Genomic DNA, 22,768 nt, shown 5'->3' with positions numbered 1-22,768 from the left:
ATTCACAACTCTCTGGGAGAAGAAATTCCTTCTCAACTTGGTTTTAAATTGGCTCCCCCGTATTTTGAGGCTGTGACCCCTAGTTCTAGTCTCCCCGACCAGTGGAAACAACCTCTCTGCCTCTATCTTGTCTATCCCTTTCATTATTTTAAATGTTTCTATAAGATCACCCCTCATCCTTCTGAACTCCAACGAGTAAAGACCCAGTCTACTCAATCTATCATCATAAGGTAACCCCCTCATCTCCGGAATCAACCTAGTGAATCGTCTCTGTACCCCCTCTAAAGCCAGTATATCCTTCCTTAAGTAAGATGACCAAAACTGCACGCAGTACTCCAGGTGCGGCCTCACCAATACCCTATACAGTTGCAGAAAGACCTCCTTGCTTTTGTACTCCATCCCTCTCGCAATGAAGGCCAACATTCCATTCGCCTTCCTGATTACCTGCTGCACCTGCAAACTAACTTTTTGGGATTCATGCACAAGGACCCCCAGGTCCCTCTGCACCGCAGCATGTTTTGCAGGGCTTGAAGAGGGTAACTGAAGGCTCATTGCAGACTCGCCTATCCCGAGTCCTGCTTAGCTACCGCACGAGACCCCACTCGCTCGCTGGGATCCCACTTGCTGAACTGCTCATGAAAAGGGCACTCAAGACAAGGCTCTCATTAGTTCACCCTGATCTACATGAACAGGTAGAGAGCAGGCAGCTTCAAGAAAGTACATATCATGATCGCGCAAATTTTCTCACGCGAAATTGAAATCAATGATCCTGTATTTGTATTGAATTATGGACAAGGTCCCAAGTGGCTTCCCGGCACTATCGTGGCCAAAGAGGGGAGCAGAGTGTTTCGGGTCAAACTTTCAAATGGACTTAATCACTGGAAACACTGAACCAAATCAAACTCAGATTCGTGGACTATCCTAAGCAACCCACTTTGGACCCTACCTTCTTTGACCCCCCAACATACACACTAGTGGCAACCGCCACCACGGTTGGCCACGAAGCAGAACCCATCACCCGCAGCAGCCCAGCAGAACTCACCACACCAGGCAGCCCAGCAAGGCCAGCTGCACAGCAGCCCAGCGAGGGCCCTACAGACGATTCACCAAAACCAGCATTTGCACCGAGACGATCAACCAGGGAAAGAAAGGCCCAGATCGACTCACCTTGTAAATAGTTACACTGTTGACTTTGGGGGGAGTGTTGTTATATTTGTACACCTTATACCTGCCACCAGGGGGCTCATCCACTGGAGTCCCAAGGGATCCCATAATCCCTTAGGAGCACAGGTACTTAAGGAGGCCTCACAGGCTGGAGAGGCACTCTGGAGACCTGAAGTAAAAGACTAACGTCACACTTTACTTTGAGCTCACAGCAACCAATCAGACTCTTTATTCATACATAACACTGTCGAAGGCCTTTTTACTCATTATGGACTGACTCGCACCAGTGTCCAGTTCCATAGATACTGGAATTCCATTCAGTTCAACTTTCAACATTATTGGTAGACATTTCGTGGTGAATGCGTATACCCCGTATACTTCTACCTCCTCAGTACAAGTCTCCAATTCAGCCTGATCCACAGTGGATCGTTCTTCCTTTGCAACGTAGTGATTTGCAGGGTTTGCAGCTCGCCTGCACATTAGCTGGAGGTGTTCTATTGTTCTGCAACCATTGCACGCATAGTGCTTGAAGTGGCATTGATGAAGCCGATGATCACCTCCACAGCGCCAACAAGGTTAACTGCCTCACATTAACGATTGATGGCAGACTCTGGGTCATCTGAGGTCGGGCAGCAGCAGCGTGTACGTTCTGCCATGTATATTCTTGCTCGAGACCGACGTTACTTTGTGCACAGTACTGGCCGAAACTTCTTTACTCTGTGAAATCTGTTTGGTGTTGTCGCTGGTGGACATAAATGCCTGGGCTATCGTTATGACTTTACTTAGATTCGGAGTTTCAACAGTCAACAGTTTGCGAAGGATTACCTCATGGCCAATGCCCAGTACAAAAAAGTCTCTAAGTATTTGTTCTAGGAATCCCTCAAATTCGCAATGTCCTGCGAGGCGCCTTAGTTCGGCGACATAGCTCACCACTTCCTGGCCCTCCGATCGTTGACACGTGTAGAAACCGATATCTCGCCATCAAAACGCTTTCCTTAGGATTTAGGTGCTCCCGGACCAGTGTACATAATTCTTCATAGGATTTAGCTGTTGATTTTGCCGGAGCTAGGAGATTCTTCATGAGGCCATAGGTTGTTGCCCCACAGACAGTTAGGAGGATCGCCCTTCGTTTGGCAGCGTTCTCATCCCCTTCCAGCTCGTTGGTCATAAAGTATTTGTCAAGTCTCTCCACGAGGGCCTCCCAATCATTCCCTTCTGAGAACTTCTCCAGGATACCAAATGTTCTTTGCATTTTAGCGCGGTTGTTTGTTACCTCATCGCCAATTGATACGTTCATAATAAAGGATGAAACTGAGTACTGTGTACAATGAGCAAGTGTGACCTTAGCTCCTTTAATAAGACTCCAGAGTGCAGATACCTCGTGGGTGGCCTGCTTATATATCATGCTCCCAAGGGATGCTGGGATCCCTTGGGACTCCAACAGGTAGGCCCTCTGGTGGTAATGTAATACAGGTTACAAGGGGTTAAATACATAACAGATAGAGTGTATAATTATGTCATCCAGCACATGCACAGCTACCATTGAGAACCTCAGTGTCGTGTTCGCGACACATGGTCTGCCTGACATCGTTGTTAGCGGCAACGGATCGTGCTTCACCAGTCAGGAGTTTCACGAGTTCATGAAACTCAATGATATCAAACATGAAAGGTCAGCACCGTTCAAACCTGCATCCAATGGACAAGCAGAACGTGCTGTCCAAATCATAAAGCAGAGTATGAAGTGAGTAACCGAAGGATCACTGCAGACCCGCCTGTCATGCATACTGATTAGTTACTGGACAAGACCACATAAGCTTACCGGGGTCTCGCCTGCTGAACTAATGATGAAGCGAGGTCTTAAGACCAAGTTATCTCTTGTACACCCTGACTTGAATAATCATATTGAATATAGAAGACAAAGTCGTAGCTGTGTCATGCGATATTTCTGTAAATTATCCTGTATATGTTCTGAATTATGGTCAGGGTCCCAAGTGGATCTCTGGTACTGTAATGGCCAAAGAGGGCAACAGAGTATTTATTGCCAAGCTCAAAAATGGGCAAACATGCAGGAAACATATGGATCAGACAAAGCTGCGGCACAGAGACGAGCCGGAACAGTCGGAAGAGGAGGAGACAATCGATGACCAACCAATCTACCCCCAGTCATCAGAGGACTCAGTGGTCATCAGTGAATCGGGACTTTCAATCACTGACATGTTCAATGAAAATGGACTTTCAATCCCTGACATGGCCATTGCCACTCCCACCAGGTCAGCCACCCAGCCACCAGTCACAACAGACTCTGAACACTCACCCAAGGCTGGAGTTGAACTGAGACAGCCAACCCGGGAGCATAAAACACCGGACCATCTCAATTTGTAAAAGACCGTGTTAATATCTGCAGCCCAAGTATAAAAGACTAGCCACTTTGTATATTAGTCACTTTGGGCCTTAATAAAGCAGAGCCACGGTCATATCTCTTGGCGTTAAACAGTATTCAGTCTAACAGTTATTGCATACACAACACTTCCAACTTCTGTGGGAGCAGAAAACTGGCAGCATCGGATTGGCCACCCATTATGGAAAGAAAACTGTGGTGGAGTTTATAACAGGTGACTGATCTGATACTGCCAGTTTTCTGCCGCCCCATCAGAGTCTGACTGGATACTGTGAGCTCAAAATACAGTGTGACCGTAGTCTTTTATTGCAGGTCTCCAGAGTGCCTCTCCAGCCTGTGAGGCCTCCTTAAATATCTGCGCTCCAAAGGGATTATGGGATCCCTTGGGACTCCAGGGGATGAGCCCCCTGGTGGCTGTACACAGTAAATACAAGTTTACACATATAACAGAGCCAATAGGAGTAATTTACAACTTTACAAGCTAATGGGAGTAATTTGCAAGCTCTACCTCACCACCATTACAAGCGACCCCTCGATGATCTCTAAATTGTCAGACTGCTTGTCTGACATCCAGTACTGGATGAGCAGAAATTTTCTCCAATTAAATATTGGGAAGACTGAAGCCATTGTTTTCGATCCCCGCCACAAACTCAATTCCCTAGCCACTGACTCCATCCCTCTCCCTAACTTCTGTCTGAGGCTGAACCACTGTTTGCAACCTTGGTGTCATATTTGACCCTGAATTGAGCTTCCGACCACATAACCGCGGCATAACTAAGACACCTATTTCCACCTCTGTAATATCACTCGTCTCTGCCCCTTTCTCAGCTCATCCACTGCTGAAATCCTCATCCATGCCTTTGTTACCTCTAGACTTGACTATTCCAATGTACTCCTGGCTGGTCTCCCATGCTCTAACCTATGTAAACTTGAGGTCATCCAAAACACGGCTGTCCGTGTCCTAACTCGCACCAAGTCCCATTCAAGCCCTCACCCCTGTGCTCGCTGACCTACATTGCTCCCAGTTAAGCAACACCTTGATTTCAATATTCTCATTCTTATTTTCAAATCCCTCCACGGCCTCGCCCCTCCCTATCTCTGTAATATCCTCCAGCCCCACAACCCCCCCGAGATATCTGCGCTCCTCTATTTCTGCCCTCTTGAGCATCCCTGATTATAATCGTTCAACCATTGGTGGCCGTGCCTTCTTGGGCCTCGGCCCTAAGCTCTAGAATTCACTCCCTAAACCTCTCCACCTCTCTTTCCTCCTTCAAGATGCTCTGTAAAATCTATCTCTTTGACTGTCATCTGCCCTAATTTCTCCTTCTCTGGCTTGGTGTCTTCTAATACTCCTGTGAACCGCCTTGGAATGTTTTACTACGTTAAATGTGCTATATGAATACAAGTTGTTGTTGTTAGCCAGTTGGATGGTAACCTAGCGAAGCAGATCGGATCAGATTGCCTGCCCGTTATTGAACCCACCCAATCAGGCGGCTTGTATACAGGGTTGTATACAGCTTGGGGACTGTTTGGAATGCCCTATGGAGGTTGGATGTTTTCCTGGAGGGAAAGAAAAAATTGGACACTGGAATCACCACACACCATTCTTGTGATCGTGATTTATTTAAGAACAGCAAAGGTCGCTGTTATGTTCAGAATAACTCCACAAGACTATGTACTGTAAGCTCAAACTGTTGTGACCTTGGTCTCTTTAATGTAACACCAGAGTGAGGAAGCAGCATGGTAGAGTGCCTTTTATACCTACTTGCCCGGGGTGTGCAGGTGACCCTTGGGTCTCCAACAGGTGCGCCCCCTGGTGGCAAGTTTAACACACTAGTAAAGTTTACATACCTAACAGTCACCGAGTAGTGTACCATCGTCACCGGTCAGTAAAGGGGCGCAGGAGCGGCGAGAGAATGTGGAGCGACGTGATCAGGGTCCAGGAGAGGCGTGAGTTTGGAGCCCAGAAGAGGCCCTCTTGAGCATCCTTGATTATAAACGTTCAACCACGCACAGGCATCTTCCACCCTTCAACATGTCGTTCGGGACCTGGAATATTAGATCCTTCATTGAAACATCCGGGAACTCATCCCTTTTTGATGTGGAAGCAAGTCATCCTCGATACGAGGGACTGCCTATGATGATACAGGATGGGCAATCTGTTCTGCCAGGTTACTGCCCAATTGAAGAAGTTGGGAACGACTCCCAATTTTTTTTCTAGTGCATAGAATAACACAAAATTAAGTGCAGTCTGTTTTTGATTGAGCCCTGATACTGTTACCATAAGAACATAAGAACATAAGAATTAGGAACAGGAGTAGGCCATCTAGCCCCTCGAGCCTGCTCCGCCATTCAACAAGATCATGGCTGATCTGGCCGTGGACTCAGCTCCACTTACCCGCCCGCTCCCCATAACCCTTAACTCCCTTATTGGTCAAAAATCTATCTATCTGTGACTTGAATACATTCAATGAGCTAGCCTCAACTGCTTCCTTGGGCAGAGAATTCCACAGATTCACAACCCTCTGGGAGAAGAAATTCCTTCTCAACTCGGTTTTAAATTGGCTCCCCCGTATTTTGAGGCTGTGACCCCTAGTTCAAGTCTCCTCGACCAGTGGAAACAACCTCTCTGCCTCTATCTTTATCCCTTTCATTATTTTAAATGTTTCTATAAGATCACCCCTCATCCTTCTGAACTCCAACGAGTAAAGACCCAGTCTACTCAATCTATCATCATAAGGTAACCCCCTCATCTCCGGAATCAGCCTAGTGAATCGTCTCTGTACCCCCTCCAAAGCTAGTATATCCTTCCTTAAGTAAGGTGACCAAAACTGCACGCAGTACTCTAGATGCGGCCTCACCAATACCCTATTCAGTTGCAGAAGGACCTCCCTGCTTTTGTACTCCATCCCTCTCGCAATGAAGGCCAACATTCCATTCGCCTTCCTGATTACCTGCTGCACCTGCAAACTAACTTTTTGGGTTTTCATACACAAGGAACCAATAGTAGAGCAGTGGAGGCGTGTCCTGCTCAGTTGGAGCTGAGCTGCTGAGAGAGGAGCAGCTACCAACTTTTGCTCCTGTTTGGAAGGCCTTGAGAGCCCTGAGAACAGCCCAGGAAGAGAAGGAAGGAAGGGGCTTCACCACCAACTTTCACCCAGAGGGAGAGGAGGAAAAGGCAGGAAACTTTTACTACTTTTTACCATTTCTGCAAAGAGTTGGAGAGAGGGGGAAAGACCAACAACAACATCCAGTGTGGAAGGAGGGAGACTCTACCATTCTACAGGTGGGTGTGGGTGCATTTCGCAAAAAGACTTTGTTGTATCGGTGGGGGGAGAAAAGAAGACCACTGAGGGCCGGAACATCGCGGGGGGTGTGTGTGTGTGGAAGTGTATGTGGGGGCCTTGCTTACAACTAGGCCCCCCCCACAATTAAACCCCCCCCCCCACATATTTGCCTAGCCTGGGGTAGCTGGAGCTACCAGGCTGAAGATTTCTTTTCTTCAAATCACCTAATAAACATCGTTAGGATTGTGTGCCTGGTTGGCTCTAGCTGCCCCAGGTGAAGACATCTTCTCCCCTCACCTGAAGACCAACCCAAAGACTGTGCTTGTGTGTTTTGCCATCTGGGGAGTGCACCCACCCACAGCTGCGAGGGGAGACCTGTCCTCGCAGATCCCCCCCCCTTCCCACCCCGCTCTCTCTTTCTCTGTTATTCTCTGTTTCTCCCCTCTCTCTCTGAGAGCCCTTTTCCTCCCAAATTAATTTAAAAAAACCAATTAAGACAACTGAGCAGAGGGAGCAAGGCCCCTCCCCAATTGCCAACTAGGGGAGAGGTGTGCCTCATTAAGGGCTCCTCTGCTCAGTCATTATATAAGAGGCCAATAAAGACCATTAAGGCCTGTGACTTTGGGGTGGGTGTAGCCCTTAAAGGGACCCCGTGATGGCGACCCCATCCACGCCGGTGGCAGGGCCAGCGAGGACGTATGCGCAGGTGGCAACCGCTTCCACAGCACCTCCTGCGCCACCCGCTGCCCTGCCACCATTTACACTTATAACAAAAAAACACGGGGTCAAGAGCTACACTCACCCCACAATGAGCATTGAGGAGTGCGTGCGGGCGATGGCTGGGGTAGTCGGCCCCTCGGCCATTGTCGCAGCCTCCAAGATGTCTGGGAAGGCCGTGTTCTTCCTGGGGTCGGAGCGGGCGGTGTCCCTGGCCCTTGAAAAGGGGCTCACGGTGGGCGGGACGTTCCTGCCGGTGGATCCTCTCGAGGCCACCGCGCAGAGGGTCATTCTATCAAACGTCCCGCCCTTTGTTCCCGCTGAGCTCCTCCTCCCTCACCTACACCAACTGGGGGAGGTAAGGTCGGGGATCAACCCCATACCGCTCGGCCTCAGGGAGAACAGCCTGCGCCACGTGTTCTCCTTCCGCCGCCAGCTCTTTGTCCGGCTGGCGCGGGAGGAGACGACGGAAGGCCATTTTAATGTGGTGCACGAGGGGACTGCCTACCGCGTCTTCTGGACGTCGGACGGCGTGCGGTGCCATGCCTGCAGGGAGGTGGGGCACGTTCGCAAGAGCTGCCCCGCCTCCAAGGCCGCCAAACCACCGAAGGCGGCCAAGGCTGGCGCCGCCGCCACCCCTCCCCCGAGTTGCGTCCGCGTGCCGGGAGCCATGGGTGCGCGGGCATCATCGGAGGCCTTTGTTTTCAGGGCCTCCGGCGGGGGGGAGGGAGAGCGTCCGACCGGAAAGAAGGCGCGGAAGAAGACAAAACATCAAGAGGCGGGTCCCCTCAGTGCGCCGGATAATTTGACCACCGCGCTCAGCCCAACCCCGTCACCGGCGAGTGCGGGGTGCCCCGAGCCCGTGCCCGAGCCCTTGAACAACACCACAGAGGGGCCCGGGCGCGGGCAAGAAAAGGAAAAGGGGGGGGCGGAGCGGGAGGCCTCGGCAGACATGGAGGTCTCCCTGACTCCGCGCGCCCCCAGGAACAAAAAGAGGCACCGCCCCAATGACGCGGAGGGGGAACAACATCCCTCCGCGGAGGAGTCGGTGCCCGCCGCGTGTCCCGCGTCCCCCACCAGCGCCCCCAAATTGCGCTGCAGGCGCGAGGAGTCTTTCCCCGGGGAGGGTGAGACAGTCGAGGCTGCCCAGCCTCTGCCTCCCGGGGATGGAGTGGAAGATCTGCCTGTCGTGGGGGGCGTGGGGACCGCGGAGGAATGCGTAGCCGCCGGGCCGGGCGTCCCGGGGACTGAGGCGGGCGAGGCCGAAAAGGCCGAACCTGAGCCCGCCCAGCTATTACCCAACTTCCCCCGGGAGTTGCTCGACCCGGCAGAAACACAATATATTGATTTTAATGAAACTGTAGATGCTGGGCCGGGGGGTGGCAGCGGGGAGGGGGAGGAACACCCACCCTCGCCCCTTACTTTGGAGCTGGTGCACTTGGAGGGCCTGGGGATTTCCTATGGCCGGGTCTCTCCTTGTTCCCCGGTTCCTGGGGCGGAGGGGGAACCCCTTCCGCTGTCATTTCCCGACCCAGCACCAATTTTAAAAGAGCCCAGTGGGGACTCCTCTGCCGACGATCCTGGGGGTGGGATCGGGGCAGAGCCAGGGCCGGTTGGAGCGGCCGGTTCATTTGCCGTACCTTGTGCGGTCGATGGGCCGGCTGCTGGCGGCCACCTCCCGGAGGAGGACGGGGACTCGGTGGGGGACGCGGGTGAAGACCTAGAGACCACCGCCAGTGAGGCGGTGGATCTGCTCGCGGCCGCCGCTGAGGCCCTCCTCATTCCTGCAAAGGAACTCCGGGACTTTTTGGCCCAGAGCCGGGGTCGCCGCGACCAAGCCCGACTGGCCCTGGAAAAATGGTCCGAGCCAGAGCTGATCAAGGGGTCCGTCCGCGCCGCCGTTAAAACCTTGGCCGCGGGCGGGCCCTTGACAAAGGAGCAGCACCTTGAGCTGCGCGAGCTCGAGGGACTCCTCGCTGGGCTGCGGAGGGAGCGGTGTTCAACAAAAGACTCCGCTCCCTCCCCCACAATAGGTTAAGGTAGAGGTTGCACTATGCTTTTGCCATGAAGATAACCACAGCCAGCCTCAACATCAACGGCGGCAGAGGGGCACGCCGTAGATTTGACAATTTTTCGCTCCTGCGGGAGGGGAAATATGCGGTGTGCTTCCTGCAAGAAACCCACACCGTTCCGGGAGACGAAGCCACGTGGCTCCTGGAATGGCAAGGAGAGGTCCGCATGAGCCACCTCACCGCCATTTCTAGTGGGGTGGCCATCTTGCTGGGCCCGCATTTTCAGCCGGAGATCTTGGGGGTCGAGGAGCCCGTGCCAGGCCGCTTGCTGCACGTAACGGTTCGCCTGGGGGACGTGCCGCTCCATCTCGTGAACGTGTACGCCCCTCATCCCGGCCCGCAGCAAACGCGCTTCTTTGAAGAGGTGTCCGCTCTTCTTGGCTCCGTCGACGTCGGCGACTGCATTGTCCTCGGGGGGGATTTTAACTGCACCCTCGAGGCGAGGGACCGCTCCGGTGCCCCGCAGTGCATGACGGCGATGGAGAAGTTGAGGGACCTGGTCGGGTCCTTCGACTTGGTGGACGTCTGGCGAAATCTCCACCCCGACTCCAGCGCCTTTACTTGGGTGAGGCCTGGAGTTGGATGGTCTAGAGTCGACCGCCTTTACGTGTCTCGGGCGTACGTTTCCTGCGTCCCGGCGGCCTCCATGCGGCCGGTGCCGTGTTCGGACCACCACCTGGTGTGGGCGGAGCTCGCGTCGCTCCGCGCGAGGACGGGGTCCGCGTACTGGCACTTTAACAACCGGCTGCTGGAGGACGTGCGGTTCCAGGACTCGTTCCGTCGATTCTGGTCCGACTGGAGAAGGAAGCAGGGGGGCTTCCCCTCCTTGAGGCTATGGTGGGACGTGGGCAAGGCTCACGTCCGCGTCTTCTGTCAAGAGTACGCGAGGGGGTCGACCAAGAGGCGGGCGGCCAGAGTCGGGCGCCTAGAAAAAGAGGTGCTCGACCTGGAAGCCCGTCTCGGTCAAGTCGTCCAGGACCCGGCCCTGCGGACGGTGTACGAAGCGAAGAAGGCCGCGCTGAAGGACCTGCAGCTCGTCGGGTCCCGAGGCGCGTACGTGAGGTCGCGGATCCGGTTCCTGCGGGATCTGGACCGCGGCTCCCCCTTCTTCTACTCGCTGGAAAAAAGGCAGAGTGTCCGTAAGCAGCTCTTGACGCTGCTGGCCGACGACGGCTCTCTCGTCTCGGATCCGGAGGGCGTCAACAACAGGGTCCGTGAATATTACGGGGCTCTGTTCTCTCCGGATCCGTCCAGCGAGGAAGCGCGTAGAGTTTTGTGGGAGGACCTGCCGAAGGTCGGCCCGGAGGGCGCCGAAAATCTGGAAGCTCCGCTAAGCTTGGCGGAGCTGACCGGTGCCCTCGCCCGGCTCTCGAGGGGAAAATCCCCGGGGCTGGACGGGCTGACCGTGGAGTTCCACAGGGCGTTCTGGGACGTCCTGGGGAGCGACTACGCGCTGGTCCTGGGGGAAAGTCTGGCGACCGGGGAGATGCCCCTCTCTTGGCGCAGGGCAGTCATCGTCCTGCTGCCTAAGAAGGGCGATCTCCGCCTCCTTAAGAACTGGCGCCCGGTCTCCCTCCTCAGCACGGACTACAAAATCTTCGCCAGGGCGATGTCTGCTCGCCTTGGTGCCGTGCTGGACCACATGATCCACCCCGACCAGTCATACACGGTCCCGGGCCGGACAATCCACGATAACATCCATCTGGTCCGGGACCTCATCCATTGTTCCCAGGAGGCTGGTCTGTCGGTCGCCTTCCTATCCCTCGACCAAGAGAAGGCGTTCGACAGGGTGGATCACGACTATCTGCTCGGAACTCTGCGCGCTTTCGGGTTCGGGACGCATTTCGTCGCCCGGATCCGACTTTTATACGCCGCCGCGGAGTGTCTGATTAAGGTTAACGGGTCCTTGACGGCGCCCCTTCGCTTTAGGAGAGGGGTGCGCCAGGGATGCCCCATGTCCGGCCAGTTATACGCCGTTTGCGTGGAGCCTTTCCTGCGCCTCTTGCGGACGAGGTTGACGGGACTGGCTCTGCAAGGGCCGGGCGTGGAGGTCGTCCTCTCGGCTTACGCCGATGACGTGCTCCTCGCGATAGAGGATCCCGCTGACCTGCGGAGGATGCGTGAGTGCCAGGAGATTTACTCGGCCGCGTCCTCCGCCAGGATCAACTGGGAGAAATGTTCCGGACTCCTGGTGGGTCAGTGGCGGGTGGACTCCCTGCCGGAGGAGCTCAGGCCTTTTGCCTGGAGCACGACCCATCTCCTCTATCTGGGAGTCTACCTTAGCCCCGACGAGGGAGCCTGGCCGGCGAACTGGCAGGAGCTGGAGGCCAAGGTCGCCGCTCGCCTAGGGCGCTGGACAGGACTGCTCCGAGTGCTGTCCTACAGGGGTCGAGCGCTAGTCATAAACCAGCTGGTGGCCGCAATGCTGTGGTACCGGCTGGTCACTTTGACCCCTCCCCCTGCGTTTGTCGCCAAGATACAGAAGAAGCTGGTGGACTTCTTCTGGAACAACAGGAAGCACTGGGTCTCTGCCGCGGTCTTGAGTCTCCCGCTTGAGGAGGGCGGTCAGTCGTTGGTGTGCGTCAGCGCCCAGCTCGCGACTTTCCGTCTTCAGACCCTGCAGAGATACCTTTACGTCGAGCCCCCTCCTCGGTGGTGTGCTCTGGCGAGGTATTTCTTCCGCCAGCAGCTCGACCTCAATTATGACACGCAGCTCCTGTTTGTGAACTTGGGGGGTGCCAGGACCGCCCTCCGGGAGCTGCCTGTCTTTTACAGGGAACTCATCAGGGTCTGGAACAAAGTCTCCACCAAGCGCAGCTCTCCACCGGCTGGAGTGGCGGCCGTCCTGCAGGAGCCGCTGCTCGGGAATCCGTACCTCCACGGCCGAGGTTTTATGTGGCGGTCGGAAGAGAGGGCTGTGGCTGGTGAGGTGACCAGGGTCAGGGACCTGCTCGATGGCGGAGGAGCGGGCTGGATGGCGCCAGTCACGCTGGCGCGGCGCCTAAATTCTGCCAACGTCCGCCGCGCGGCCGATGCCATCGAGTCGCTAAAAACAGCTCTGGGCCCTGACTCCGTTAGGTGTATCGAGGAGGCTCAAGCACGTGGGGAGATCCCGTCCGAACTGACCCCCGTCCGGACGGAATTCCTCATCGGCGCCAAACCCCGGAACCTCCCTCGGGGGCCGGCGCCTCACAACTTGAGCCGCCTCGGGGAAATCCCCTCCGTGCCTTTCAGTTCCGCGCGGAGGGGTTTCCTGTACGGGCTGCTCCTGCACACCCTCAACTTTGCCATCCTCGCCGGCCGTCCGGACACGCCATGGCGTACCATCTTGCCGTCCGGAGGAGGCGGGGGTCCCCGATGGAGGGCACTCTACGCAGGGGTCCTCCCACTATTCATCGGGGACTTGGCCTGGAGGGTGGTGCACGGAGCAGTGCCGTGCAATAATTTTTTAAGCCGGTTCACGGACTCCCAGGCCGCCTGCAATTTCTGCGGTCTGGAGGAGTCCGTGTTCCATGTTTTTATTGAATGCACGAGGTTGCAGCCCCTGTTCCACTATTTGAAGGGGCTGCTCCTGAAATTCTGGCTGCACTTCAGTCCCACTCTCCTGATCTTTGGGCACCCTGTGCGGAGGGGAGCGGGTAGGTCCGAAGGCCTCCTCGTAGGACTGCTCCTGGGCACGGCCAAGGGTGCCATCAGCCGGTCCAGGCAGCGGGCGGTCGAGGGGGTCGTTCAACCTGACTGCCTGCCTCTCTTCCGCTCTTACATCCGGTCCAGGGTGTCCTTGGAGATGGAGCACGCGGTGTCCACCGGTACGCTCGCGGCCTTCCGCGAGAGGTGGGCATCGGATGGACTGGAGTGCATCATCACGCCCGGCAACCAAATTATAATTTGATTTTACGTTTTAAAGTTTAATTTGTTTTAATTGCCGGTGCTTTTAGTGTCCCCCTTCCCTTTTATAGGGGGCACTGGGGAAAATTGTGATTTTAGTGCCCAAAAAAAAAAAAAACAAAAAAAAAAAAAGAAAAACACAAAAAAAAAACCAAAAAAAAAAAAGGGGGGGAAAAAAAGGGCCTTGAAAATGTCTGGAGTGTCACCCAGGTCGGGTGGCACCGTTTATTGTTTTTATGTTTTCACAGGTGAACTCAAAAGAGTTTCATACACAAGGAACCAATAGTAGAGCAGTGGAGGCGTGTCCTGCTCAGTTGGAGCTGAGCTGCTGAGAGAGGAGCAGCTACCAACTTTTGCTCCTGTTTGGAAGGCCTTGAGAGCCCTGAGAACAGCCCAGGAAGAGAAGGAAGGAAGGGGCTTCACCACCAACTTTCACCCAGAGGGAGAGGAGGAAAAGGCAGGAAACTTTTACTACTTTTTACCATTTCTGCAAAGAGTTGGAGAGAGGGGGAAAGACCAACAACAACATCCAGTGTGGAAGGAGGGAGACTCTACCATTCTACAGGTGGGTGTGGGTGCATTTCGCAAAAAGTCTTTGTTGTATCGGTGGGGGGAGAAAAGAAGACCACTGAGGGCCGGAACATCGCGGGGGGTGTGTGTGTGTGGAAGTGTATGTGGGGGCCTTGCTTACAACTAGGCCCCCCCCACAATTAAACCCCCCCCCCACATATTTGCCTAGCCTGGGGTAGCTGGAGCTACCAGGCTGAAGATTTCTTTTCTTCAAATCACCTAATAAACATCGTTAGGAGTGTGTGCCTGGTTGGCTCTAGCTGCCCCAGGTGAAGACATCTTCTCCCCTCACCTGAAGACCAACCCAAAGACTGTGCTTGTGTGTTTTGCCATCTGGGGTGTGCACCCACCCACAGCTGCGAGGGGAGACCTGTCCTCGCAGATCCCCCCCCCTTCCCACCCCGCTCTCTCTTTCTCTGTTATTCTCTGTTTCTCCCCTCTCTCTCTGAGAGCCCTTTTCCTCCCAAATTAATTTAAAAAAAACAATTGAGACAACTGAGCAGAGGGAACAAGGGCCCTCCCCAATTGCCAACTAGGGGAGAGGTGTGCCTCGTTAAGGGCTCCTCTGCTCAGTCTATTAAACGAGGCTATTTAAAGACCATTAAGGCCTGTGACTTTGGGGTGGGTGTAGCCCTTAAAGGGACCCCGTGATGGCGACCCCATCCACGCCGGTGGCAGGGCCAGCTAGGACTTATGCGCAGGCGGCATCCACATCCACGGTGCCTCCTGCGCCACCTGCTGCCCTGCCACCATTCAAACTAATAACCAAAAAACACGGGGTCAAGAGCTACACTCACCCCACAATGAGCATTGAGGAGTGCGTGCGGGCGATGGCTGGGGTAGTCGGCCCCTCGGCCATTGTCGCAGCCTCCAAGATGTCTGGGAAGGCCGTGTTCTTCCTGGGGTCGGAGCGGGCGGTGTCCCTGGCCCTCGAAAAGGGGCTCACGGTGGGCGGGACGTTCCTGCCGGTGGATCCTCTCGAGGCCACCGCGCAGAGGGTCATCATATCGAACGTCCCGCCCTTTGTTCCCGCTGAGCTCCTCCTCCCTCACCGACACCAACTGGGGGAGGTCAGGTCGGGGATCAACCCCATACCGCTTGGCCTCCGGGAGAACAGCCTGCGCCACGTGTTCTCCTTCCGCCGCCAGCTCTTTGTCCGGCTGGCGCGGGAGGAGACGACGAAGGGTTATTTTAATGTGGTGCACGAGGGGACTGCCTACCGCGTCTTTTGGACGTCGGACGGCGTGCGGTGCCATGCCTGCAGGGAGGTGGGGCACGTTCGCAAGAACTGCCCCGCCTCCAAGGCCGCCAAACCACCGAAGGCGGCCAAGGCTGGCGCCGCCGCCACCCCTCCCCCTAGTTGCGTCCGCGTGCCGGGAGCCATAGGTGCGCGGGCATCACCGGGGGCCGATGCTTTCACGGCCTCTGGCGGGGGGGAGGGAGAGCGTCCGACCGGAAAGAAGGCGCGGAAGAAGGCAAAACATCCAGAGGCGGATCCCCTCAGTGCGCCAGAAAATTTGACCACGCGCTCAGCCCAACCCCGTCACCAGCGAGCGCGGGGTGCCCTGAGCCCGTGCCTGAGCCCTTGACCAATACCGCAGAGGGGCCTGGGCGCGGGCAAGAAAAGGAAAAGGGGGGGGCGGAGCGGGAGACCTCGGCAGACATGGAGGTCTCCCTGCCTTCGCGCACACCCAGGAACAAAAAGAGGCACCGCCCCAATGAGGCGGAGGGGGAACAACATCCCTCCGCGGAGGAGGCGGTGCCCGCCGCGTGTCCCGCGTCCCCCACCAGCGCCCCCAAATTGCGCTGCAGGCGCGAGGAGTCTGTCCCCGGGGAGGGTGAGGCAGTCGAGGCTGCCCAGCCGCTGCCTCCTGGGGATGGCGTGGAAGATCTGCCTGTCGTGGGGGGCGTGGGGCCAGTGGAAGAATGCGTAGCCGCCGGGTCGAGCGTCCCGGGGACTGAGGCGGGCGGGGCCGAAAAGGCCGAACCTGAGCCCGCCCAGCCAATACCCAACTTCCCCCGGGATTTGCTCGACTCTGAAAATGCCAATTTTATTTAATCCGTACACGCTGGGCTGGGGGGTGGTGGCGGGGAGGGAGAAGAACAACAACCCTCGCCCCCTACTGTGGAGCTGGTGGAATTGGAGGACCTGGAACATTACTTTGACCAGGTCTCTCCCTGTTCCCCGGTTCCTGGGGCAGAGGGGGAACCCCTTCCGCTGTCGCTTCCCGACCCAGCACCAATTTTAAAAGAGCCCAGTGGGGACTCCTCTGCCGACGATCCTGGGGGTGGGATCGGGGCAGAGCCAGGGCCAGATGGAGCGGCCGGGCCGTTTGCCGTACCTCGTGCGGTCGACGGGCCGGCAGCTAGCGGCGACCTCCCGGAGGGGGACGGGGACTCAGTGGAGGACGCGGGTGAAGATCTCGAGTCCATCGCCAGTGAGGCGGTGGATCTGCTCGCGGCTGCCACTGAGACCCTCCTCATTCCCGTAGAGGAACTCCGGGACTTTTTGGTCCAGTGCCGGGGTCGCCGCGACCAAGCCCGTCTGGCCCTGGAAAGATGGTCCGAGCCGGGGCTGCTCGTCGCGTCCGTCCGCGCCACCGCTAAAACCATGGCCGCGGGCGGGCCCTTATCAAAGGCTCAGGGCCTTGAGCTGCGCCGGCTCAAAAAGTTCCTCGCTGGGCTGCTGAAGGAGTGGAGGTCAACAAACGACTCCACTACTCCCCCACAATAGGTTAGGTAGAGGTTGCACTAGGCTTTTGCCATGAAGATAACCATAGCCAGCCTCAACATCAACGGCGGCAGAGGGGCACGCCGTAGATTTGATAATTTTTCGCTCCTGCGGGAGGGGAAATATGCGGTGTGCTTCCTGCAAGAAACCCACACCGTTCCGGGAGACGAAGCCACGTGGCTCTTGGAATGGCAAGGAGAGGTCCGCATGAGCCACCTCACCGCCATTTCTAGTGGGGCGGCCATCTTGCTGGGCCCGCATTTTCAGCCGGGGATCTTGGGGGTCGAGGAGCCCGTGCCAGGCCGCTTGCTGCACGTAACGGTTCACGTGGGGGACGTGCCGCTCCATCTCGTGAACGTGTACGCCCCTCAGCCCAGCCCGCAGCAAACGCGCTTCTTTGAAGAGGTGTCCGCTCTTCTTGGCTCCGTCGACGTCGGCGACTGCATTGTCCTCGGGGGGGATTTTAACTGCACCCTCGGGGCGAGGGACCGCTCCGGTGCCCCGCAGTGCATGATGGCGATGGAGAAGTTGAGGGACCTGGTCAGGTCCTTCGACTTGGTGGACGTCTGGCGAAATCTCCACCCCGACTCCAGCGCCTTTACTTGGATGAGGCCTGGAGTAGGATGGTCTAGAGTCGACCGCCTTTACGTGTCTCGGGCGTACGTTTCCTGCGTCCCGGCGGCCTCCATGCGGCCGGTGCCGTGTTCGGACCACCACCTGGTGTGGGCGGAGCTCGCTTCGCTCCGCGCGAGGACGGGGTCCGCGTACTGGCACTTTAACAACCGGCTGCTGGAGGCCGTGCGGTTCCAGGACTCGTTCCGTCGATTCTAGGTCCGACTGGAGAAGGACGCAGGGGGGCTTCCCCTCCTTGAGGCTATGGTGGGACGTGGGCAAGGCTCACGTCCGCGTCTTCTGTCAAGAGTACGCGAGGGGGTCGACCAAGAGGCGGGCGGCCAGGGTCGGGCGCCTGGAAAAGGAGGTGCTCGACCTGGAAGCCCGTCTCGGTCAAGTCGTCCAGGACCCGGCCCTGCGGACGGTGTACGAAGCGAAGAAGGCCGCGCTGAAGGACCTGCAGCTCGTCGGGTCCCGAGGCGTGTTTGTGAGGTCAGCCCGGAGGGCGCCGAAAATTTGGAAGCTCCGCTAAGCCTGGCGGAGCTGACCGGTGCCCTCGACCGGCTCTCGAGGGGAAAATCCCCGGGGCTAGACGGGCTGACCGTGGAATTCCACAGGGCGTTCTGGGACGTCCTGGGGGGCGACTACGCGCGGGTCCTGGGGGAAAGTCTGGCGACCGGGGAGATGCCCCTCTCTTGGCGCAGGGCAGTCATCGTCCTGCTGCCTAAGAAGGGTGATCTCCGCCTCCTTAAGAACTGGCGCCCGGTCTCCCTCCTCAGCACGGACTACAAAATCTTCGCCAGGGCGATGTCTGCTCGCCTTGGTGCCGTGCTGGACCACATGATCCACCCCGACCAGTCCTACATGGTCCCGGGCCGGACAATCCACGACAACATCCATCTGGTCCGGGACCTCATCCATTGTTCCCAGGAGGCTGGACTGTCGGTCGCCTTCCTATCCCTTGACCAAGAGAAGGCGTTCGACAGGGTGGATCACGACTATCTGCTCGGAACTCTGCGCGCTTTCGGGTTCGGGACGCATTTCGTCGCCCGGATCCGACTTTTGTACGCCGCCGCGGAGTGTCTGATTAAGGTTAACGGGTCCTTGACGGCGCCCCTTCGCTTTTGGAGAGGGGTGCGCCAGGGATGCCCCATGTCCGGCCAGTTATACGCCGTTTGCGTGGAGCCTTTCCTGCGCCTCTTGCGGACGAGGTTGACGGGACTGGCTCTGCAAGGGCCGGGCGTGGAGGTCGTCCTCTCGGCTTACGCCGATGACGTGCTCCTCGCGGTAGAGGATCCCGCTGACCTGCGGAGGATGCGTGAGTGCCAGGAGATTTACTCGGCCGCGTCCTCCGCCAGGATCAACTGGGAGAAATGTTCCGGACTCCTGGTGGGTCAGTGGCGAGTGGACTCCCTGCCGGAGGAGCTCAGGCCTTTTGCCTGGAGCACGACCCATCTCCTCTATCTGGGAGTCTACCTTAGCCCCGACGAGGGAGCCTGGCCGGCGAACTGGCAGGAGCTGGAGGCCAAGGTCGCCGCTCGCCTAGGGCGCTGGACAGGACTGCTCCGAGTGCTGTCCTACAGGGGTCGAGCGCTAGTCATAAACCAGCTGGTGGCCGCAATGTTGTGGTACCGGCTGGTCACTTTGACCCCTCCCCCTGCGTTTGTCGCCAAGATACAGAAGAAGCTGGTGGACTTCTTCTGGAACAACAGGAAGCACTGGGTCTCTGCCGCGGTCTTGAGTCTCCCGCTTGAGGAGGGCGGTCAGTCGTTGGTGTGCGTCAACGCCCAGCTCGCGACTTTCCGTCTTCAGACCCTGCAGAGATACCTTTACGTCGAGCCCCCTCCTAGGTGGTGTGCTCTGGCGAGGTATTTCTTCCGCCAGCAGCGCGACCTCAATTATGACATGCAGCTCCTGTTTGTGAACTTGGGGGTGCCAGGACCGCCCTCCGGGAGCTGCCTGTCTTTTACAGGGAACTCATCAGGGTCTGGAACAAAGTCTCCACCAAGCGCAGCTCTCCGCCGGCTGGAGTGGCGGCCGTCCTGCAGGAGCCGCTGCTCGGGAATCCGTACCTCCACGACCGAGGTTTTATGTGGCGGTCGGAAGAGAGGGCTGTGGCTGGTGAGGTGACCAGGGTCAGGGACCTGCTCGATGGCGGAGGAGCGGGCTGGATGGCGCCAGACACGCTGGCGCGGCGCCTAAATTCTGCCAACTTCCGCCACGCGGCCGATGCCATCGAGTCGCTAAAAACAGCTCTGGGCCCTGACCCCGTTAGGTGCATCGAGGAGGCTCAAGCACGTGGGGAGATCCCGTCCGAACTGACCCCCGTCCGGACGGAATTCCTCATCGGCGCCAAACCCCAGAACCTCCCTCGGGGGCCGGCGCCTCACAACTTGAGCCGCCTCGGGGAAATCCCCTCCGTGCCTTTCAGTTCCGCGCGGAGGGGTTTCCTGTACGGGCTGCTCCTGCACACCCTCAACTTTGCCATCCTCGCCGGCCGTCCGGACACGCCATGGCGTACCATCTTGCCGTCCGGAGGAGGCGGGGGTCCCCGATGGAGGGCACTCTACGCAGGGGTCCTCCCACTATTCATCGGGGACTTGGCCTGGAGGGTGGTGCACGGAGCAGTGCCGTGCAACAAATTTTTAAGCCGGTTCACGGACTCCCAGGCCGCCTGCAATTTCTGCGGTCTGGAGGAGTCCGTGTTCCATGTTTTTATGGAATGCACAAGGTTGCAGCCCCTGTTTTATTATTTGAAGGGGCTGCTCCTGAAATTCTGGCTGCACTTCAGTCCCACTCTCCTGATCTTTGGGCACCCTGTGCGGAGGGGAGCGGGTAGGTCCGAAGGCCTCCTCGTAGGACTGCTCCTGGGCACGGCCAAGGGTGCCATCAGCCGGTCCAGGCAGCGGGCGGTCGAGGGGGTCGTTCAACCTGACTGCCTGCCTCTCTTCCGCTCTTACATCCGGTCCAGGGTGTCCTTGGAGATGGAGCACGTGGTGTCCACCGGTACGCTCGCGGCCTTCCGCGAGAGGTGGGCACCGGAGGGACTGGAGTGCATCATCACGCCCGGCAACCAAATTTTAATTTGATTTTACGTTTTAAAGTTTAATTTGTTTTAAATGCCGGTGCTTTTAGTGTCCCCTTCCCTTTTATAGGGGGCACTGGAAAATTGTGATTTTAGTGCCCCAAAAAAAAAGAAAAAAAAAGAAAAACTCAAAAAAAAACAAAAAAAGGAAAAAAAGGGCCTTGTAAATGTCTGGTGTGTCACCCAGGTCGGGTGGCACGATTTAATGTTTCATGTTTTTGCAGGTAGACTCTAAAAGAGTTTCATACACAATGACATTGCCTTGTGGAAAAATTGGAAACTGGTAGATAGAGGTACGCGGGCCCAAAAAACCCCCCAAAAAACAAAAAAAAAGGGCCTTGGAAATGTTTGGTGTGTCCCCCAGATTGGACGGCACTTGACTTAACTGTGATCCAACCAAAAGAGTTGTGGAGCTGTTGGGAGGCGTGGCCTGTTCATTTGGAGCTTGGAGCAATGAGGGAAGGAGCTAAAAGTAGAGGTACGCGGAGTCAGAGGAAATGTATTAGCATGGATAGAGAATCGCCCTTTTGGCTAAGATCAGGTGTAGTATCTGTTCTTATCAGTTTAATATCCCCTATCTGGGGACCAAATATTAAATTGATTTTTGGAACAGGGAGATGGAACAGGGGCTTGCTCCGTCCACTCCACGCACCGACCTGGTATTGCAGTGTTTCCAGGAACGGTGCAGCTTCCCCTCTCGGCCTTTTGGCTAAGATTAAATGTAGTAGCGCAAAGTGATCTTTGGCGCTGGAGTTGATCTGACAAGAATGAACAAAAAAAAAAGCATGGATAGAGAATTGGCTGACGAACAGAAAGCAGTGAGTCGGGATAAATGGGTCCTTTTCGGATTGGAAATCGGTGGTTAGTGGTGTGCCACAGGGATCGGTGCTGGGACCACAACTGTTTACAATATACATAGATGACTTGGAAGAGAGGACAGAGTGTAGTGTAACAAAATTTGCAGATGACACTAAGATTAGTGGGAAAGCGGGTTGTGTCGAGGACACAGAGAGGCTGCAAAGAGATTTGGATAGGTTAAGCAAATGGGCTAAGGTTTGGCAGATGGAATACAATGTCAGAAAGTGTGATGTCATCCACCTTGGGAAAATAAACAGTAAAAGGGAATATTATTTGAATGGTGAGAAATTACAACATGCTGCGGTGCAGAGGGACCTGGGGGTCCTTGTGTATGAAACTCTTTTAGAGTGGCACCGATTAATGTTTTTGTTTTGCAGGTAAACTCCAAAAAGAGTTTCATACACAAGGACCCCCAGGTCCCTCTGCACCGCAGCAAGTTGTAATTTCTCACCATTCAAATAATATTCCCTTTTACTGTTTATTTTCCCAAGGTGGATGACATCACACTTTCTGACATTGTATTCCATCTGCCAAACCTTAGCCCATTTGCTTAACCTATCCAAATCATTTTGCAGCCTCTCTGTGTCCTCTACACAACCCGCTTTCCCACTAATCTTTGTGTCATCTGCAAATTTTGTTACACTACACTCTGTCCCCTCTTCCAGGTCATCTATGTATATTGTAAACAGTTGTGGTCCCAGCACCGATCCCTGTGGCACACCACTAACCACCGATTTCCAACCCGAAAAGGACCCATTTATCCCGACTCACTGCTTTCTGTTCGCCAGCCAATTCTCTATCCATGCTTTTTTTTTTGTTCATTCTTGTCAGATCAACTCCAGCGCCAAAGATCACTTTGCGCTACTACATTTAATCTTAGCCAAAAGGCCGAGAGGGGAAGCTGCACCGTTCCTGGAAACACTGCAATACCAGGTCGGTGCGTGGAGTGGACGGAGCAAGCCCCTGTTCCATCTCCCTGTTCCAAAAATCAATTTAATATTTGGTCCCCAGATAGGGGATATTAAACTGATAAGAACAGATACTACACTTGATCTTAGCCAAAAGGGCGATTCTCTATCCATGCTAATACATTTCCTCTGACTCCGCGTACCTCTACTTTTAGCTCCTTCCCTCACTGCTCCAAGCTCCAAATGAACAGGCCACGCCTCCAACAGCTCCACAACTCCTTTGGTTGGATCACAGTTAAGTCAAGTGCCCTCCAATCTGGGGGACACACCAAACATTTCCAAGGCCCTTTTTTTTTGTTTTTTGGGGGGTTTTTTGGGCCCGCGTACCTCTATCTACCAGTTTCCAATTTTTCCACAAGGCAATGTCATTGCTGTTTGCAAACCACCTGGCCTTCGCGTTGAATTGTGGGGATTGTAG

The 22,768-nt window shown here is 55.8% G+C and overlaps 1 long non-coding RNA gene and 2 pseudogenes across 1 annotated transcript in view; 1 reads left to right on the top strand and 2 right to left on the bottom strand.

The window, feature by feature from the left end:
* LOC139259691 (uncharacterized) overlaps positions 1-22,651 on the bottom strand; it is an 86,155-nt gene extending 63,504 nt beyond the window's left edge. Inside the window, exon 1 of the long non-coding RNA XR_011592635.1 lies at positions 22,494-22,651. This is a non-coding gene — a long non-coding RNA (uncharacterized lncRNA). The remainder of the gene's footprint in view (positions 1-22,493) is intronic.
* On the top strand, positions 21,038-21,217 carry LOC139278735 (U2 spliceosomal RNA; annotated as a pseudogene).
* Positions 22,279-22,458, bottom strand: LOC139278718 (U2 spliceosomal RNA; annotated as a pseudogene).
* Positions 22,652-22,768: the final 117 nt, after the last annotated feature.

Source organism: Pristiophorus japonicus, chromosome 1, assembly GCF_044704955.1.
Source record: "Pristiophorus japonicus isolate sPriJap1 chromosome 1, sPriJap1.hap1, whole genome shotgun sequence".
Classification (NCBI taxonomy): domain Eukaryota; kingdom Metazoa; phylum Chordata; class Chondrichthyes; family Pristiophoridae; genus Pristiophorus; species Pristiophorus japonicus.
The sequence above is the reverse complement of the archived record's forward strand: the minus strand, read 5'-3'. Positions and strand labels throughout refer to the sequence as shown.